General features: G+C 33.2%; 2 long non-coding RNA genes across 2 annotated transcripts; both read right to left on the minus strand.

Annotated features, from left to right (window-relative positions):
• Positions 1–3,972: 3,972 nt before the first annotated feature.
• Positions 3,973–9,545, minus strand: LOC144423044 (uncharacterized). The gene is made up of 3 exons (XR_013475532.1): positions 9,406–9,545; positions 7,405–7,514; positions 3,973–4,881 (listed from the first exon to the last, which is right to left on the minus strand). It is a non-coding gene; the product is annotated as an uncharacterized LOC144423044 (long non-coding RNA).
• Positions 9,546–11,017: 1,472 nt separating this feature from the next.
• LOC144423036 (uncharacterized) lies at positions 11,018–22,447 on the minus strand. The gene is made up of 7 exons (XR_013475526.1): positions 22,352–22,447; positions 21,484–21,545; positions 20,352–20,467; positions 18,240–18,279; positions 17,502–17,642; positions 15,922–16,031; positions 11,018–11,104 (listed from the first exon to the last, which is right to left on the minus strand). It is a non-coding gene; the product is annotated as an uncharacterized LOC144423036 (long non-coding RNA).
• Between the last annotated feature and the right edge of the window lie 559 nt (positions 22,448–23,006).

The raw sequence follows: 23,006 nt of genomic DNA on the forward strand, positions 1-23,006 counted from the left end.
CCCAGTTATTTCATTCTGGTATTACTGTATTATAATTTGTACAACCCTGCTGTTTGATTTACATTTTTTACCACCAAAACTAAGTCGTGTCTAATGAAGAATATAAGGGAGACAAAATCCGAAAAGTAACTTGCGTTTTTTTATGAATCTGTTGCTGTGCAGCTTTCAAACATCTGATCAAGCGTTTTTGTTATGGCGGAGATATAGTGTGAGGAATTTTGTGTAAAAAAGGGTGTTAGAAACAAGAATTTTGCAGTTCATTTACCTCTCTTCATTACATAGATCAAGATTTTCGCAAAATATCATTATATAATACAGCATTGCTCTGCAAAAGTACTCGCAATCTCTAATGAAAAACAAACTGATCAAGGTCGTTGCGGCAAAATCAGAAAATTCTGAAAATTTACCTCCTAAAAGTCCTCATGTTGCGTGCTTTCAAATCTACCAATTTATTACGCTTCATCAGAGAATTAGAAGTGACCATTTCATTTCTTTCTTAAATTTGTGGAAACGTCCAACGCTTTTTTGTTGATACGTTTTCTTTCATTTCCCCACTAGTTAGCTTAACATTCTTACTTTGCATCTTTATTGTTTTACTCTTACAATAAACATCATTTAGCATTCACAAATGTGTTTTTGTACGGCTAAGACATTAACGCGACAATGACTTAGAAATAAATTATTATTATTTATTAGAATTTTTTGTATTTAAATAAAAATTTACCAAAGACAAATCTGGGTTGGGCATTCAAGTTAACAACAGAATTCAATTCTATTCAACGAAAGCAATAATTTCAAAAAACACCACCGAATGCAGATTTCAATTTTTTTAATTATTCCAACCCGAAACCTAACCCAAGCTGGGCAACTACTAATTTGTTATTTTAAAGCTTTAAGTTTTAAGTTCAATTCAATGGAGGCATTTTTTATCAAATCAAATCTCTCATTTTTCAAAGAAACATCTACAACTGTGGTAATATACCTAAATAATTAGTATATTGCACTACACGTTTTTTTATAAATATTGAATTATTTCGAACTTTTCCGACCCAGCGGGGAAAAATTTGAATATTCCATCAAATCGAGGATTGAATAAATAACTTAATTCAACAAAAAGTTGTGGTGGGACAATGTGGTATTCGAAAATGATAAATTTTACAAAAATTGATTGATTTCAGAAAAATATTTAATTATTTTGATCTAATTTCGGCTTGGGGGTTTAAATTTGAATGTACCAATAATTTTTCAAACTATGATATTATGTGAACTATATGAACTATGTCGAGTTTTGAGTTTATGAATGACAGAAAATGTAATTTGATAAATTAGATATGAATTGGATACATATTTCAACAAATCTATTTGTACCTGTCTGCTCTAGCGAAAAGGCAACATCAAATAAAACAACACTCCGTAGATTTTCCAAATTCTAAACCCAAACCATTCCAAGCCTGTCGAACTCCTGCGCTATCCTGAAAGCTCCCGCCAAGCCCCATTGTACTAAATGGTTGTAATTGGGAGCCCAATTCCCGACTTTATGAAGGGGAAGCATAATTTCGTGCAAGGTTATAGAAAATTAAAAGATTCAGGTTGAAAATCCTTGGCTTGCCATAACAACCCAAGATGTTTCAAAGTCATAATCAGAAAGCATCTAAGGGCACTATCATATAAGCAGAAACACCAGAGCGCGCGACATCCGTGGAGAGACGGGTTCACTAAAACTTACAACTGTGCAACGCTATACAAACAGCAACGCTAATTTATTAGTTGTTGAAAGTGTAACTGTGAATATTTGAGATGAACTGAAGGTAAATTTGCATAATTAATAGACAATGTGATAGAAAAGTCCCATAATAAAAAACTGTTTTAATTTAAAGGAACCTCGTCGAATCCCTGGAACAACACCAACAAACACCCAAAATTCGATTTAACCCTGGTTAATTAAAAACTACTGTTCTAGACTATTGAAAAACTGACAAAACGCTATGGCAACGAAATAAACCCATGAAGTACGAATACAATAAATACTATGAAGTGAAGCCCGACCAATTGTATTAATGCAGCTGCAAATGCCCTCATTGCCTGTATTATAACCCCATTGTTGGCGACTGGCGCATACGTCGATACTTGTCAAACGATGAAAGAACGCCCAAAAGGGAACATAACCCGCGTCTTTCCGGGAATTATGTATACGAAATTAACCAATTAGCAAAATTTATCGCATACCAGCTAAAAACTGCACAATCGCCCGTGAACTAGAGGGTGGAAACCATTGCATTACATGACTCTACGAAATTATAAAAAAAAAATGGGCGAAATATTTTGGACATCTTGTGAGAATAATTCACATATTTGCAGCTCTTCATGACTGGCGGGATTTAACATCATATATTAGTTTATACCGGACAAAATATGAATTGAAAGATTTATAAGATTACATACTTGCTCTTTACTCTCTAGACTAAATAGGCTTCCATCTAACTCTGTGATGCACCATACTATTAACACTGTCGATTCCGTTTGATGCAATGACTTTTTCAAGCAGTGTTTTAGAAAACTGAAAATAAATATATGGTTTCATTATCAAGTTTTGGAGTCATAAATCCCAAGAAAATGCTGTTTGACAGAGGTAAAGCAAAGGTAATCTTATAATAAAAATACATAAAAATATCAATTTAATGCCATATTATGTGCATACCGAGTCCATCTTACTTTAGGTGGAACTAAATTTCGTTGACCTAACATTATCAAGTTATTTAATTCACAAGACAGAAATACAGAGAAGAGATATAGTCGAACATGTCTTTGGCTATTCGGGTTTGGCTACTGTGGATGGTAAAATAAATAAATGTTCACTCATTCTATCTAACTGATACATACTGAGTTGCGTGCACAGAATTTAAGCCATTATAACGTCGTATTTTGTATTTTGCACATCGAAAAATTCCCATTCGATATATTTCTTCATAATTCCCGTGCAATATTAAAAATGTCAATATAAAAAATTGGCTGCAAAAATAGCCAAATTAGTTGAGGTGATAAATGGCTAAAATCATGTCATAACCATATTCCCGTTTCTATTCGCGCGGTTGGGAAACAACATTGTTCCGACCTAACGAGGCAAATACCGCGAACACGATCACTCCAAGCAAAAAATAATTTTTCATGTCAGTATTTCACCCTACTTTTTAAAACATTCTGGAATAGAATAAAAGTTAATTATCTTGAAAATATCAGTCTACATTTAGCCGATATCGACACGAATGCCGATACCAAAAAAATTGCCGATATTACCGATACCCGATTCCTTTTACCGAAAGCTTTTATAAATTAGTTTTGACAAGCACTGACTGTATAACGACACTGATGTTTGTTCCAAGCAGAAGGTAAAACACTCATTTTAATCATTCCAAACCGAAATTGAAATAAATGAAAAGTCAATTTACCGCAATTAATGATAAAATAAAACAAGTAAATAATACACGATAGTTATATGAACATTTGTTAAAAAATTACTATTCAAGGCAAAAAATAATATTGCAAAATGAACATATCATATTGGGTTAGTTTAGCTGTCCTCAGTTAATATTTGGACGTGATTCGACTTAAAATCCTTCTAAGTTGAATCGAGCAATTAAATTAGAACCAAGTTACAGTAAAAAAACGCGAATATCAGAACATAACCCGTAAGTTCAAATGACATTATATTTTCATGGCATCGTGATACCAAAACAAGTTTATAGATGACCTATTATTAGGGGGGAAAAGGAGAACAAACGATAAGCGAGAGACTCAAGTAGAAAATGCGTGTAAAAATTCACACTATAATATTATGGTCTTTTTTAAACCAAGAGCAAAAAACTGTAAAAAAATATCATAAAGTCTTGACAACAAAAAGAAATGAAAAAGTATGAAACGCAAAGAACTGCAGAAAATGTTCGTAGAAATATAAAATGGACGGACATTTTTCTTCTTTACAGGTATCCCATATTTTCCTCTTTATAATGTTAACGGCGTTTTATATTTTGTACTAAACTAAAAGAGGGTTTATTTGATTTGGGAGATTCGTTTTCTATAATGTTTATAGTCACGTTAACATATTTTAAAATATGATTTTAATTAAAGCAATCGCACTAAAAATAAGAGTTTTAATATGTACCTACATGAAAGCCATCAGTAGAATTTGCATTTTTATTTTTTTTTAAAAGCTCAAACTTGTATAATTTTGTCACAATTACATCCAACAAGCGCCTTCAGTTAACAGTTGATTGGACGTGTTTTATCCTAAAATATTCTAACACTCTCCATCTTCAAAATTAGAAGCAAGTTGAGAGGGAAAAACGAGTTTATAAATGTCCTAAAATAGAAGAATAAACGATTAGGCGAAGGCTTAAATAATATGACTCGGCATGTGTGCAATGTAAATTGGATATTTTCTGCCTTGCCAGCCTGTTTGGGACTGTTTTCTATGCGCTGGAAAATATGAATATCCAGTGTAAGCGTAAAATCTACAACAGTGCAGCCTAGAACAGATTTAGCAACCAATCACAGGAAATCTTTTTTTTTACTACATTGAATACCCGACAACCAGACTGCACCTTCTGAAAAGGAGTCAGAACAACAACCGTTGGAATATTGAGCGCACAAACCGAGGATAAACAGATCGAGCAATAATCAAACACAGCAATTTGATAACAATTATAAACTATATGAAATATTTTGTACAGAGACAAAACAAAATGGGAAATAAAAAACTAGCCTTGACAAATGAAATATTTAAAATGTTAGAAACTCTGGAAAAACGGTTCAAGAATGATTCTGAACGACTTTCGCGATTATTGCTGCATTGTATTGTATTAGCACTTATTAGCAGAGGATCAGCTGAAAAAGAAAAACATACGATTGAGCGAGGAATTAATAAATATGACCTGGCATGCGTACAGTGTAACTAAGATTTTTCTAGCTTGTCAGCTTGCTTAAAACATTTTAATTTTTTGTTCAAAAATAAACCATTTCAACACACATATTAGAAACTATGAATATTCAGTGTCAGCGTCGGATAAATAACAATTCAGCTAATAAAACAGAACTATTCTAAAGTATTCGCAATCCCTAATGAAGAACAAACTGATCAATGTCGTTGCGACAAAATCAGAAAATTCTGAAAATTTGATAAAAAGTCCTCATGTTGCGTGTTTTCAAATCTACCAATTTATTACGCTTCATCGGAGAATTAGAAGTGACCATTTCATTTCTTTCTTAAATTCGTGGAAACATCCAGCGCTTTTTTGTTAAGACATTTTCTTCCATTACCCCACTATTTAGCCTAACATTCTTACTGTTTAACTCAAAGTAAAATACAATTCACATCATTTAGCATTCACAAATGTATTTTTGTACGACTAAGACATTCACGCGACAATGACTTAGAAATAAATTATTATTTATCAGAATTTTTTGTATTTGAATAAAAATTTACCAAATACAAATCTGGGTTGAACACCCCTGAATGCAGATTTCAAATTTTTCAATTTCTACTAACCCGAAACCTAACCCAAGCCGGACAACCACTAATTTGTTAAAGACGGATTTAAATTCAATTCAATGGAAGCATTAATTTCAAATCAAATCTCTCATTTTTCAAAGTAACATTCACAACTGTGGTAATATACTTAGATAATTGGTATATTGCACTATAAGTTTTTTCAAAAATATTGAATTATTCCGAACTTTTCCGATCTAGCGGGGAAATATTTGAATATTCCATTTAATCGAGGACTAATATAAACAAGAGAGCTGTGCTCAAATATTTGGACACGTCACAAGGTGTGTCGCTATTTTTTATTCCGACACATAAAAAACGCGAATCTTTGAGGTCCACAGAAATTATTGAAATAAGCAAAAGTAATAGCCTTCTGGCAAAAAAATCAATCTTTAACCACTGAAAATTCCAAAGCAATTGTTCAGTATTCGAAAAGAAAAGCGATTTCAACATGACGAAAGAGAAAAATACTAACAAGAACAACAACATAATATTGAAACGATCGTTATGTACACTGACGTGTCCAAAAACTTAATTCAACAAAAACTTGCGGTGGCACAATGTGGTATTCGAAGATGGTAAATTTTACAAAAATTGATTGATTTCAGAAAAATATTTAATTATTTAGATCTAATTTCGGCTTGGGGGTTAAAATTTGAATGTACCGATAATTTTTCGAACTATGACATTATGTGAACTATATGAACTATGTCAAAGTTTGGGTTTATGAATGACCGAAAATGTAATTTGATAAATTAGATATGAATTGGATATATATTCAAACAAATCTATTCGTACCTGTCTGCTCTAGCGATATGGCAACATCAAATAAAATAATACACCGTAGATTTTCCAAATTCGAAACCCTAACCATTCCAAGCCTGTCGAACTCCTGCGCTATCCTTAAAGCTCCCGCCAAACCCCATTGTACCAGATGGTTGAAATTAGGTGCCAATTAAGACTTTATAAAGGGGAAGCACAATTTCGTGCAAGGTTATAGAAAATGAAAGGATTCAGGTTGAAAATTCTTGGTTTGCCATAGCAATCGAAGATGTTTCAAAGTCATAAGCAGAAAGCATCGAAGGGCACTATCATATAAGCACAAACACCAAAGCTCGCGACATCCGTGGAGATGACGGGTTCACTAAAACTTACAACTGCGCAACGCTATACAAACAGCAACGCTAATTTATAAGTTGTTGAAAGTGTAAGTTTAAATATCTGAGATGAATTGTAGTTAAATGTGCATAATTAGTAGACGCTGGGATAGAAATTCCCATAATAGAAAACTGCTTTTATTTAAAGGAAGCTCGTTGAACCCCTGTTACTCCAACAAAAAACAAAAAGTCGATTGAACCCTGGTTAAAAACTACTCTTCTAGACTATTGAAAAACTAACAAAACGCTATGGCAACGAAATAAACCCATAAAGTACGAACAAAATAAATACTATAAAATGAGGCCCGACTAATTGTATTAATGCAGCCGCAATTGCCTCATTACCAGTAATATAACCCGATTGCTGGCGGACTGCCGCATACTTCGATACTTGTCAAACGATGGGAGAACGCCGAAAAGAAACATAACCCGCGTCTTTTCGGGAATTGTGCATACGAAACTAACAAAGCAGGAACATTTATTGCATACCAGCTAAAAACTGCACACCTTCCGTGAACTAGCGGGTGGAAACCATTGCATTATATGACTTTACGAAATTATATAAATAAAATTAGGCGGAATATTATGGACATCTTGTGAGGATAATTTAAATATTTGCAGTTCTTCCTGACTAGCGGGATTTAACATGATATATCAGTTTATACCTGACAAAATATGAATTGAAAGATTTATAAGATTTCATACTTGCTCTTTACTCTTTACACTATATAGGCTGCCATCTCACTCCGTGAGGCACCAGACTAATAACAATGTCCGTTTGATGCAATGACTCTTTCGAGCAGTGACTTAGAAAACTGAAAATAAATATATAGTTTCATTATCATGTTTTGCAGTTACAAATATCAAAAAATGCTTATTAACAGAGGTAAAGCAAAGGTAAGCTTATATTAAAAATACATAAACAATATTATTTTAACCACGTGGAAATGCCATTATTGCCGATTTATTCATGGGTTAGTATCAATTAAAAAAGTGTTTTAACAAAGTTGAGTTACGTGAACATTCAACAGTGAGTATTGTAGTGATTACCAATTTACGAAGTTTTTTAATTATTATTTAACACAAAAGTAACACCGACACGATCTAAAATTAAACGTATAGAAATGTCAAACTATCCGCTTCAAAAATATCGCACCCCGGGGTCAATAATGATGGTATTGTTCGACTAAAATTGGGACCGTAATTTACAAAATGTGATAGAAATCCTACACATAAGATAGAAATCATAATAAAATTAATTTGTGTTGTGAATGCACTTGTTGTACGTGATTGTGAACTCACAATCATGTCCGAAATATAAAAACTACGATATCCGCCGTGATAATTAATATTTACTAGTAAATAAAAAAGTGTTTTAAATATAGTCTAACAACATCAATTGGATTGTCGGCCGCCAAAACGATCGCGGTGACAAATAATTCACTGAGGCCTTCGATTACGACAAAATTATGAAAAAAAAAAGCCACAATGTTCAAGTAAAATCCGAAAAAAAAAAAGTATTGTCACGGCGATGGTTCCGGCGGCCGACATCCCAATTGATGTCGTTCAAAATGACAATACTGATTATTCGGTGTCCGTTAAAAATATTCGATTAACTCGATTAAAAACAACGATTTTGCCCGCCAGTGATCACGGCGCAAGTAAATAATCATTGAATGGAAATAAAACTTCAACTTCATAACAATAAATTCCAAGTAATAGTTTCACATTTCGTGCATTTGATCGGCGCTACATGCGAGCGTATTTTTGCACATATAAACCATTATGATACTACTGACATCTGCGAGTTTTAGTTCTCTTTGAAATTAATTTTCCCGAATTTTTGATGTTTTATTTCCAAATGCGGATACCCGCTGACTACGAATTAATAGTCGACGTTTAAAATACGACTTGTAAAATATTCACCAACACCATCAGGCAAAGAGAGACGGGCCACAACGTAACCCCCATTGGAAAATCCTGGCTGCACCCCTGGATGCGGCAATATTTAAAATGCGGTATTTATTGGTTTATTTGTGTTCAATGAAACCTGCAGTTGCGACGACTTATACGACAATATAAAATCATTAAAACTCAAAAATACCGCATCAATCAGCGGACTTGAAATGAAGAACAATGAAACCAAGTGTAACAACACTGAATCCGCCCCGCCGCAGGCCTTGTCACTTTGATTCTTTTTAAGGTTTCACCGTTTGAAATATCCCAAGATATAGACAAAATACGAACGATTGTAATTTAAATTATTGCGAAAAAAAAATCAATCGATATATTTTGCATTAATTATTTTATATATCGTCACATACCGAGAAAACGTCGTATGCGGCTCCATAGGTAGTTAGTTTCAAAATAGACAAAAGGTACATCGCGTGAACAATTTACTGTGTTTCGATTTCAGTTACTATTATGGCATATATTTTAAAGAAATCCTAACATAACACCAAATTTTGTGATTTACAATGTCTAAAAAGCGTTTTCAATCTGCTGCGAGACTGCTAAAACAAAACTTATGGTGATATCTTCCGTTTTATATTTTAATTTTAATATTTTATAATGCCGCAATCAAGAAATTGGGTTGCGGATTCACCTCTTTATCATTTATTTCTTCACCGATTTTTATAATATAGTATTCTAACTTGTTTGTGATTAATACAAATTAGAAAGATTCAGAAGATTTTAAAAACATACTTGCTCTTTAGACTCGATGCATCCACCTCTCTCAGTGATGCATAATCGGACAAATACCTCCGCATGTCTTTTGATGTATAATGATAAACTGTCTTTTCCGCTTTCAAGTTCAGAAAGCTGAACTTTATGCGAGATAATGAACTGCAAGTAAATTTTGTATAATGTTGATTTGAATAAATATAGTTGTTCGAACTAAGTCATTATTAATTTTTAGATTTATAAGTTACGGAAAATGTAATTTGACAGGAGCACAGAGAAGCTATGCTAATACTTTGGATACATAAAATAAAAATATTAATTTTCAGTTCATTGACAAATTATTCAGATTTCCCCCTTATTTACTAACATTACTTTGGAATGATCCTTCAGTTTATAATATTGCAACACATAATATAAATTATATTTATATTCATTCAAAAGCACGTTGAAAATACGGCTATTTAGAAATGTAAATATCAAAAATTAGGCGGAAAAGATAAAATTTAACAAATATTTCTGTTTCTAATTACCTTTACGCCCCTCAAAAAAATTGTCCACGCTCTTGTGATAAGCTATGCTTATCCTAAAGATACAAGAACGACAACTTGTACTGATATTCATTTACGTCCATTCTATATAATTTGCAGATTTTCAATATTATAAATATTACTTATTCGGAATGATCTGTCAGTGTGCTATGTTGTATCTCATTATCTGAATCTTAACTAGTAAATTATTTATTAGTGTGTTATATTTTACCTTCAAGTTCTCTATAGTCTTTCCTTCCCATTCCAGAGACCTGAAAATATACATCTATAAATAACTTGATGCCATCTATAAATGCCAAAGACATTTTAGACATTATATATATAAATAAAAGAACATGACAAATCATAACTAGGGAATAAACGATAGCAAAATAAGGAATATATTCCCAGATTCAAACGCTTATGAACATAAGGCTACTAGCAATAGGGATATAGCCTGACTATAGTAGATTTACAATTGGTGGGATCTCATGTATATATATAGTAACCTTCGAAATTCTAGTTTTGGACACAAATCCCATTGTTAACCAGTACTAAAGGGTGTACGATTCCCGGTTATATTGATGCATATTGACGCACTTGATTCTACTCATTCATATAATATCGTTATTGGAAACTTAATGCAATTTTAGTTCGAAACACAAGTGAACACGAATCTCATGGTTAACTAGTACCAAAGGAGGTAAGATACACGATTAATCAAGTCAAGTCAAGTTTTTTTTTCCAACCAGTGAAAAGTATCACAACCATAAAATTTACACCGTTTTACTGGGGGAAAGAACGCGTCTTTCCGGGAATTATGTATACGAAATTAACCAATTAGCAAAATTTATCGCATACCAGCTAAAAACTGCACACTCGCCCGTGAACTAGAAGGTGGAAACCATTGCATTACATGACTCTACGAAATTATAAAAAAAAAAATGGGCGAAATATTTTGGACATCTTGTGAGAATAATTCACATATTTGCAGCTCTTCATGACTAGCGGGATTTAACATCATATATTAGTTTATACCGGACAAAATATGAATTGAAAGATTTATAAGATTACATACTTGCTCTTTACTCTCTAGACTAAATAGGCTTCCATCTAACTCTGTGATGCACCATACTATTAACACTGTCGATTCCGTTTGATGCAATGACTTTTTCAAGCAGTGTTTTAGAAAACTGAAAATAAATATATGGTTTCATTATCAAGTTTTGGAGTCATAAATCCCAAGAAAATGCTGTTTGACAGAGGTAAAGCAAAGGTAATCTTATAATAAAAATAAATAAAAATATTATTATGTGCTATATTATGTGCATACCGAGTCCATCTTACTTTAGGTGAAACTAAATTTCGTTGACCTAAGACATTATCAAGTTATTTAATTCACAAGACAGAAATACAGAGAAGAGATATAGTTGTTCGAACTATGTCTTTGGCTATTCGGGTTAGGCTACTGTGGGTGGTAAAATAAATGAATGTTCACTCATTCTATCTAACTGATACATACTGAGTTGCGTGCACAGAATTTAAGCCATTATAACGTCGTATTTTGTATTTTGCACATCGAAAAATTCCCATTCGATATATTTCTTCATAATTCCCGTGCAATATTAAAAATGTCAATATAAAAAATTGGCTGCAAAAATAGCCAAATTAGTTGAGGTGATAAATGGCTAAAATCATGTCATAATCATATTCCCGTTTCTATTCGCGCGGTTGGGAAACAACATTGTTCCTACCTAACGAGGCTAATACCGCGAACACGATCACTCCAAGCAAAAAATAATTTTCATGTCAGTATTTCAACCTACTTTTTAAAACATTCTGGAATAGAATAAAAGTTAATTATCTTGAAAATACCAGTCTACATTTAGCCGATATCGATACGAATGTCTATACCAAAAAATTGCCGATATTACCGATACCCGATTCAAGCACTGACTGTATAACGACACTGATGTTTGTTTCAAGCAGAAGGTAAAACACTCATTTTAATCATTCCAAACCGAAATTGAAAGAAATGAAAAGTCAATTTACCGCAATTAATGATAAAATAAAACAAGTAAATAATACACGATAGTTATATGAACATTTGTTAAAAAATTACTATTCAAGGCAAAAAATAATATTGCAAAATGAACATATCATATTGGGTTAGTTTAGCTGTCCTCAGTTAATATTTGGACGTGATTCGACTTAAAATCCTTCTAATTTGAATCGAGCAATCAAATTAGAACCAAGTTACAGTAAAAAAACGCGAATATCAGAACATAACCCGTAAGTTCAAATGACATTATATTTTCATGGCATCGTGATACCAAAACAAGTTTATAGATGACCTATTATTAGGGGGGAAAAGGAGAACAAACGATAAGCGAGAGACTCAAGTAGAAAATGCGTGTAAAAATTCACACTATAATATTATGGTCTTTTTTAAACCAAGAGCAAAAAACTGTAAAAAAATATCATAAAGTCTTGACAACAAAAAGAAATGAAAAAGTATGAAACGCAAAGAACTGCAGAAAATGTTCGTAGAAATATAAAATGGACGGACATTTTTCTTCCTTACAGGTATCCCATATTTTCCTCTTTATAATGTTAACGGCGTTCTATATTTTGTACTAAACCCAAAGAGCGTTTATTTGATTTGGGAGATTCGTTTTCTATAATGTTTATAGTCACGTTAACATATTTTAAAATATGATTTTAATTAAAGCAATCGCACTAAAAATAAGAGTTTCAATATGTACCTACATGAAAGCCATCAGTAGAATTCGCATTTTTATTTTTTTTTAAATCTCAAACTTGTATAATTTTGTCACAATTACATCCAACAAGCGCCTTCAGTTAACAGTTGATTGGACGTGTTTTATCCTAAAATATTCTAACACTCTCCATCTTCAAAATTAGAAGCAAGTTGAGAGGGAAAAACGAGTTTATAAATGTCCTAAAATAGAAGAACAAACGATTAAGCGAAGGCTTAAATAATATGACTCGGCATGTGTGCAATGTAAATTGGATATTTTGTTCCTTGCCAGCCTGTTTGGGACTGTTTTCTATGCGCTGGAAAATATGAATATCCATTGTAAGCGTAAAATATACAACAGTGCAGCCTAGAACAGATTTAGCAACCAATCACAGGAAATCTTTTTTTTTAACTACATTGAATACCCGACAACCAGACTGCACCTTCTGAAAAGGAGTCAGAACAACAACCGTTGGAATATCGAGCGCACAAACCGAGGATAAACAGATCGAGCAATAATCAAACACAGCAATTTGATAACAATTATAAACTATTTGAAATATTTTGTACAGAGACAAAACAAAATGTGAAATAAAAAACTAGCCTTGACAAATGAAAAATTTGAAATGTTAGAAACTCTGGAAAACGGTTCAAGAATGAACCTGAACGACTTTCGCGATTATTGCTGCATTGTATTGTATTAGCCCTTATTAGCAGAGGATCAGCTAAAAAAGAAAAACATACGATTGAGCGAGGAATTAATAAATATGACCTGGCATGCGTACAGTGTAACTAAGATTTTTCTAGCTTGTCAGCTTGCTTAAAACATTTTAATTTTTCGTTCAAAAATAAACCATTTCAACACACATATTAGAAACTATGAATATTCAGTGTCAGCGTCGGATAAATACCAATTCAGCTAATAAAACAGAACTATTCTAAAGTATTCGCAATCCCTAATGAAGAACAAACTGATCAGTGTCGTTGCGACAAAATCAGAAAATTCTGAAAATTTGATAAAAAGTCCTCATGTTGCGTGTTTTCGAATCTACCAATTTATTACGCTTCATCGGAGAATTAGAAGTGACTATTTCATTTCTTTCTTAAATTCCTGGAAACATCCAGCGCTTTTTTGTTAATACATTTTCTTCCATTACCCCACTATTTAGCTTAACATTCTTACTTTGCATCTTTACTGTTTAACTCAAAGTAAAATACAATTCACATCATTTAGCATTCACAAATGTATTTTTGTACGACTAAGACATTCACGCGACAATGACTTAGCAATAAATTATTATTTATCAGAAATTTTTGTATTTGAATAAAAATTTACCAAATACAAATCTGGGTTGGGCATTTAAGTTAAGAACAGATTTAAATTTAATTCAACGAAAGCACTTATTCCAAAAAACACCCCTGAATGCAGATTTCAAATTTTTCAATTTCTCCTAACCCGAAACCTAACCCAAGCCGGACAACCACTAATTTGTTAAAGACGGATTTAAATTCAATTCAATGGAAGCATTAATTTCATATCAAATCTCTCATTTTTCAAAGAAACATTCACAACTGTGGTAGTATACTTAGATAATTGGTATATTGCACTATAAGTTTTTTCAAAAATATTGAATTATTCCGAACTTTTCCGATCTAGCGGGGAAATATTTGAATATTCCATTTAATCGAGGACTAATATAAACAAGAGAGCTGTGCTCAAATATTTGGACACGTCACAAGGTGTCGCTATTTTTATTCCGACACATAAAAAACGCGAATCTTTGAGGTCCACAGAAATTATTGAAATAAGTAAAAGTAATAGCCTTCTGGCAAAAAAATCAATCTTTAACCACTGAAAATTCCAAAGCAATTGTTCAGTATTCGAAAAGAAAAGCGATTTCAACATTACGAAAGAGAAGAATACTAACAAGAACAACAACATAATATTGAAACGATCGTTATGTACACTGACGTGTCCAAAAACTTAATTCAACAAAAACTTGCGGTGGCACAATGTGGTATTCAAAGATGGTAAATTTTACAAAAATTGATTGATTTTAGAAAAATATTTAATTATTTCGATCTAATTTCGGCTTGGGGGTTAAAATTTGAATGTACCAATAATTTTTCGAACTATGACATTATGTGAACTATATGAACTATGTCAAGTTTCGGGTTTATGAATGACCGAAAATGTAATTTGAAAAATAGATATGAATTAGATATATATTCAAACAAATCTATTCGTACCTGTCTGCTCTAGCGATATGGCAACATCAAATAAAATAATACACCGTAGATTTTCCAAATTCTAAACCCTAACCATTCCAAGCCTGTCGAACTCCTGCGCTATACTAAAAGCTCCCGCCAAACCCCATTGTACCAGATGGTTGAAATTAGATGCCAATTAAGACTTTATAAAGGGGAAGCACAATTTCGTCCAAGGTTATAGAAAAAGGAAAGGATTCAGGTTGCAAATTCTTGTTTTGCCATAGCAATCGAAGATGTTTCAAAGTCATAAGCAGAAAGCATCAAAGGGCACTATCATATAAGCACAAACACCAAAGCTCGCGACATCCGTGGAGATGACGGGTTCACTAAAACTTACAACTGCGCAACGCTATACAAACAGCAACGCTAATTTATAAGTTGTTGAAAGTGTAAGTTTAAATATCTGAGATGAATTGTAGTTAAATTTGCATAATTATTAGAATCTGGGATAGAAATTCCCATGATAGAAAACTGCTTTAATTTAAAGGAAGCTCGTTGAACCCCTGTTACTCCAACAACGCCATGGCAACGAAATAAACCCATAAAGTACGAATACAATAAATACTATAAAATGAGGCCCGACTAATTGTATTAATGCAGCCGCAATTGCCCCATTACCAGTAATATAACCCGATTGCTGGCGGACTGCCGCATACTTCGATACTTGTCAAACGATGGGAGAACGCCGAAAAGAAACATAACCCGCGTCTTTTCGGGAATTGTGCATACGAAACTAACAAAGCAGGAACATTTAATGCATACCAGCTAAAAACTGCACACCTTCCGTGAACTAGCGGGTGGAAACCATTGCATTATATGACTTTACGAAATTATATAAATAAAATTGGGCGGAATATTATGGACATCTTGTGAGGATAATTCAAATATTCGCAGTTCTTCCTGACTAGCGGGATTTAACATGATATATCAGGTTATACCTGACAAAATATGAATTGAAAGATTTATAAGATTTCATACTTGCTCTTTACTCTTTACACTATATAGGCTTCCATCTCACTCCGTGAGGCACCAGACTAATAACAATGTCCGTTTGATGCAATGACTCTTTCAAGCAGTGACTTAGAAAACTGAAAATAAATATATAGTTTCATTATCAAGTTTTGGAGTTACAAATATCAAAAAATGCTTATTAACAGAGATAAAGCAAAGGTAAGCTTGTATTAAAAATACATAAACAATATTATTTTAACCACGTGGAAATGCCATTATTGCCGATTTATTCATGGGTTAGTATCAATTAAAAAAGTGTTTTAACAAAGTTGAGTTACGTGAACATTCAACAGTGAGTATTGTAGTGATTACCAATTTACAAAGTTCTTTAATTATTATTTAACACAAAAGTAACACCGACACAATCTAAAATTAAACGTTTAAAAATGTCCAACTATCCGCTTCAAAAATATCGCACCCCGGGGTCAATAATGATGGTATTGTTCGCCTAGAATTGGGACCGTAATTTACAAACTGTGATAGAAATCCTACACAGAAGATAGAAATCATAATAAAATTAATTTGTGTTGCAAATGCACTTGTTGTCCCTCTTTGCCGATGTGAACTCACAATCATGTCCGAAATATAAAAACTACGATATCCGCCGTGATAATTAATATTTACTAGTAAAAAAAAAGTGCTTTAAATATAGTCTAACAACATCAATTGGATTGTCGGCCGCCAAAACGATCGCGGTGACAAATAATTCACTGAGGCCTTCGATTACAACAAAATTATGAAATAAAAAAAGCCACAATGTTCAAGTAAAATCCGAAAAAAAAAGTATTGTCACGGCGATGGTTCCGGCGGTCGACATCCCAATTGATGTCGTTTAAAATGACAATACTGATTATTCGGTGTCCGTTAAAAATATTCGATTAACTCGATTAAAAAATACGATTTTTCCCGCCAGTGATCACGGCGCAAGTAAATAATCATTGAATGGAAATAAAACTACAACTTCATAACAATAAATTCCAAGTAATAGTTTCACATTTCATGCATTTGATCGGCGCTACATGCGAGCGTATTTTTGTACATATAAACCATTATGACACTACTGACATCTGCGAGTTTTAGTTCTCTCTGAAATTAATTTTCCCGAATTTTTGATGTTTTATTTCCAAATGCGGGTACCCGCTGACTACGGATTAATAGTCGACGTTTAAAATACGACTTGTAAAATATTCACCAACACCATCAGGCAAAGAGAGACGGGCTACAACGTAACCCCCATTTGAAAATCCTGGCTGCACCCCTGGATGCGGCAATATTTAAAATGCGGTATTTATTGGCTTATTTGTGTTCAATGAAACCTGCAGTTGCGACGACTTACGTCTTCGACGACAATATAAAATCATTAAAACTCAAAATTACCGCGTCAATCAGCGGACTTGAAATGAAGAACAATGAAACCAAGTGTAACAACACTGAATCCGCCCCGCCGCAGGCCTTCACCGATTCTTCACCGATTTTTATAATATAGTATTCTAACTTGTTTGTGATTAATGTAAATTAGAAAGATTCAGAAGATTTTAAAAACATACCTGCTCTTTAGACTCGATTCATCCACCTCTCTCAGTGATGCATTATCGGACAAATAACTCCGCATGTCTTTTGATGTATAATGATAAACTGTCTTTTCCGCTTTCAAGTTCAGAAAGCTGAACTTTATGCGAGATAATGAACTGCAAGTAAATTTTGTATAATATTGATTTGAATAAATATAGTTGTTCGAACTAAGTCATTATTAATTTTTAGATTTATAAGTTACGGAAAATGTAATTTGACAGGAGCACAGAGAATCTATGCTTATACTTTGGATACATAAAATAAAAATATTAATTTTCAGTTCATTGACAAATTATTCAGATTTCCCCCTTATTTACTAACATTACTTTGGAATGATCTGTCAGTTTATAATATTGCAACACATAATATAAATTATATTTATATTCATTCAAAAGCACGTTGAAAATACGGCTATTTAGAAATGTAAATATCAAAAATTAGGCGGAAAAGATAAAATTGAACAAATATTTCTGTTTCTAATTACCTTTACGCCCCTCAAAAAAATTGTCCACGCTCTTGTGATAAGCCATGCTTATCCTAAAGATACAAGGAGGACAACTTGTACTGATATTCATTTACGTCCATTCTATATTATTTGCAGATTTTCAATATTATAAATATTACTTATTCGGAATGATCTGTCAGTGTGCTATGTTGTATCTCATTATCTGAATCTTAACTAGTAAATTATTTATTAGTGTGTTATATTTTACCTTCAAGTTCTCTATAATCTTTCCTTCCCATCCCAGAGACCTGAAAATATACATCTATAAATAACTTGATGCCATCTATAAATGCCAAAGACATTTTAGACATTATATATATAAATAAAAGAACATGACAGATCATAACTAGGGAATAAACGATAGCAAAATAAGGAATATATTCCCAGATTCAAACGCTTATGAACATAAGGCTACTAGCAATAGGGATATAGCCTGACTATAGTAGATTTACAATTAGTGGAATCTCATGTATATATATAGTAACCTTCGAAATTTTAGTTTTGGACACAAATCCCATTGTTAACCAGTACTAAAGGGTGTACGATTCCCCGTTATATTGATGCATATTGACGCACTTGATTCTACTCATTCATATAATATCGTTATTGGAAACTTAATGCAATTTTAGTTCGAAACACATGTGAACACGAATGTCATGGTTAACTAGTACCAAAGGGGGTAAGATACACGATTAATCAAGTAAAGTCAAGTTTTTTTTCCAACCAGTGAAAAGTATCACAACCACAAAATTTACACCGTTTTACTGGGAAGGAACGTCGCGGGGAACCAAACTGGTTATCGAGCAGCGACACCAAAGTTCTTAATATCTAATTAAAAAAGTAAGAATTCTAGAGTTTTGAAACTACCATATCTTATATTGACGGTGAGTGACGTATATGAAAGAGACCATTCAGTAGAAATTATATAGGAGAGTTTATATTAATTAAGCTCTTTTCAATACACATGATTAGGCATAACATGACGTGACCCGCACTAACAATGGGGAAAATAGGACACACATTTCTATTTCTCTATTTTTAAATAGTTATGAACATGGATGGTATGATAACATAGGACTTTTAGCAAGGGGATAAGAACCAAAAAGGAATTTACACTTGGTTGAATATAATTTATACAGTATCGTTTTTGGGAAATTTAGTTGAAACACCAGTTCTTTAAAGGGGAAAGATTAACGGCTATCCTAATTCACATAGCATGACTCACTCTTATAATATCATTATTGGAAATTTGGGACGATTCCAGTTTGAATTAGTTGGGAACATCATTGGCATGAATATCAACTGTGAACTACCCGAGCGTACAGGTCACAATGAGCCACAGTTACATTTAAAAAATTAGCCTGATTACTTTATACTTTATATAGTATGTTAGTTAGTGTCAACTACCCTTTGTGGCAAAAACGCTCATCAGATTAATGAAAAAGGCCAGGACTACGATTTCAAAAATGTCAGACATATTAGTATATATAGGCACCCTAGGATAAACAACAAGTTAAACAATAAGTTTTGATATTCGCATGGTTATTAAGTTGGGGTTGTGTTTTAACCGAATTGCACTTAACGAGGCATAGTTCAAACTCTTCCAGTATCTCTGCAGATATACACTGCTGAACTAAAAGCATCACTATGAAAAAATTTCACTGTTTGTCGTAATCACAACGTGACACCCTATTGCGGTGAAACGCCTTTTATTTATGCTGGCTTAATAACCTTTAAATAGACTGTCATTTCAAGATAGTAGTTGGCCTTTCGGTGTGGACGATTAAACGAAACGACAGCAGATGGGACAACACAGCAGTTAGCCCCTGCGCTTTACTGACTATGTTAATATTCACAGGATATTGCTACAGTTAATTCGTAGGACAGAATATTTAATTCCGCGATTCTGCGAAATGAGCATGGGTTTTTGGTTTAACAGATTTTGCCATAAACAATTATGAGCGCGCATTGTGCCCAAACTGACAAAAATAAGATCAATTTAATGCATTCCTGTATCTCGACTATTGAGCGGGAACGAAAAAAAGCTTAATTTTTATTTCTAAAACATGGCCCCAGCCTTTAATTACTGGGCCGACTCAATAGCCAGAATAAAACGGTAGTTGTGCGTATCAGGTTATTTTGAAATTTTGAGATTGTAATTTTTAGAAAATTTCATTTGACACACAAACCAAAACTGAGCTTATACTCAATATATTGAAAGTAATATTTGTCTGTGGATTTCCCGAAGAAAAAACATATATATTTTATTTATACTATAGACATCTAAATTGAAAAGATTTTAAATGTTTTGGGCACATACTTGCTCCTCAGACTTGATAGGCCTCCATCTCACTCAGTGATGAAAAGCTGGCACTTGACGAATTTCTTTTGATACAATGATAAATTGTCCTGTCAACTTTCAAGCAGTGTTTTAAGCTGAAAATCAATATATGTGTCATGATTTTGTGCAAGCCAATTCTAAATTTGATTCAAACTAAATTTCGTTGAGCCAACTAGGTCATTAGGTAGTTAATTCACACAAATGCTATTTGACAGAGACACTGCAAAGCAAAAAATATACGTTAGTTTCAATAAAATACGTAAGGGGTAAATTTCGACATTTGATTTCATAAAACCCAAACTTTTCTCCGATTTTTTTTAAATACACAAAACTAAGAAAATTTGAACGAATAAAATTTATTCAGCGATTGCCATAAGATTTCAAATATTATAGATTACCATAGAAATTGCTTTTCATCAACTCAACAGTTACAGGTATATGTAATCATTCAATTTCATAAATTCAGCTTAATATTTTATAACATATCAGGTGTAGTTTTCAAACTGCACGAGTTGCAAATATTACAATAACAGTCAAACACCCAATGAACTTTTATAACTGTTTCATGGAGTATATGACTAATTAACTCTGATCAGAAACTTGTAGAATTATCACATTGTTCACGGTGGGGAATTGCAAACTCGAGATCGCTATCCAGCAGAGAAGCGAGCAACGAATTTTAGGGGTCGCAAAGAGTACACCAATTTGATACAAGGTACTATATTTATAGTACTATTTCGGACCTCTGCTTCAAAACACAATTATTAAAACATGTGCAAAATCTAAATCTCAAATTTCGATAGAATGCACAGGATAAAATAAGCGCAATAACAATGTTGGCTCGCATCGAACTATTTAGCATTTTAAACGTGAACGTGGGTCTTACTTTTTTGAAATTTTGATTCGAAAGACAATTATTAAAACTTGTAAAAATATGAATCTCGAGGGAAAACACACGATCAAATATGTGGCATAACGATGCCGACTTTGATCGCAAGACCCGAGACGCGGTGTGCTCTCATCTAATTGTTTAGCATTCTAAACGAAAACAGTGGTGTACAGGAATAAAATAGGCGTCGAAAGTCAAATAAAATGTTTAAATGATATTTACTTGTATTATTCCTCGTTCGTTGCTTTGTGTCTTTGAATCTCCAACCTTTAAAAATTTTGCATCTGAAAAAAAGGTAAAATATTGATAAATAAACTGTCGCAGAACTGGAGCTAGCATAGTTAATGAACAGCGGGGCTGAATCTATCGGATCTTTTGCACAAAGCTCCCGCCACGTTTTAAAATGACATATTAGTAATTATCCATTTGGGGTTAGGAATGATTTAAAAATTTGAATTTTCAGCACAATCTGCATTCATAAATTTAACTACCAAGATGGCGCACTACCTGAACCCTAACCAGGTACACATACTGTGTTCAGGTTGTGCGCCATCTTGGTAGTTTAAGTTAGGAATGCAGATCGTGCTGGAAATTCAAAATGGCGCACAACCTGAACCCTAACCATGTACACATACTGTGTTGAGGTTGTGCGCCATCTTGGTACGAATACTATCGGAGCACCCCATACACAATAAAATATAAAAGTGAAAAGGCTACGCGAATCTCTAATAAACCATTGATTTTGCGCTACATTTGCGAAAGTTTTGAAAGTTATGCAATACATTCATGTAAATCTTGTCCTGTTGAATTCAGCGTACGTAGATCAGTATATTACGTTTAAGTTTACCAATATGATAAGTCTATGTATTGCCATATAGCTTTAAAGTTCGACCAGTTGTGAGAAACGATGGAATCCGATGTTAGTGAGTTCGATACAAAAGAGAATCCCCACTAATCTAGACGTCTGTATTAGGTTAATAATTCCATTTCGTATAGGCCCGAAAACTTCTAATTTACCACTTAAACAACAGAAAAATGAAAGCAATAGAATAGCAATGAAAACAATAAGTATAAAAAACATTTAGCTCACCTGAATATCGTTTCGAACTCGCTGTCATAACCCAACAGACAGCTTATCCATACATCTTACACAAAATCGAACCTCATCCTACGACGAACATTTGTGACTGCGATGTCGCTTGTGGCTTCCCGCGCACAAATATTTGACGAAAAAATCTAACTGATTGTTAGTAATCAAATAGTTTTAACTGATTACTTTACTTACTGATTACTAATTACGTGATCTCAAAGTTGCAGAATGAAGATGACGGTTGGAATTTGCTTCATACATTTTCTGATCACATAATACCTAGTTCATAGTATTTCCGGGGGTGTTTATCTCGGCGACCGTACACTTGAACCCACGTACATTTGAACCCATGTGTATATCCGCGGGTTCAATCTATATGCGGGTGCTAAAATCGATGGGTTAGGGTTAGTATGGGTTCAAATAACCTTAAAACAAAATTAATTCATAAGTGCAATAGTACGCAGGTGCAATTGTCGTGGGTTCAAATGTAATGGAACCGTTCATCTCAGATCTCAAATTTTTACATCAGTGACGGGAGCTTGGTACAAAGAATCCAGCCTTTCCATTATATTTGTCTTTTCTTATTTGTCGAGTAAACGCGCACTTGGATGTCATCAAAATGTAACCTTCCTTCCACTCAATGAAAGAATAACGG

Source organism: Styela clava, chromosome 5, assembly GCF_964204865.1.
Source record: "Styela clava chromosome 5, kaStyClav1.hap1.2, whole genome shotgun sequence".
Taxonomy (NCBI): Eukaryota; Metazoa; Chordata; class Ascidiacea; order Stolidobranchia; family Styelidae; genus Styela; species Styela clava.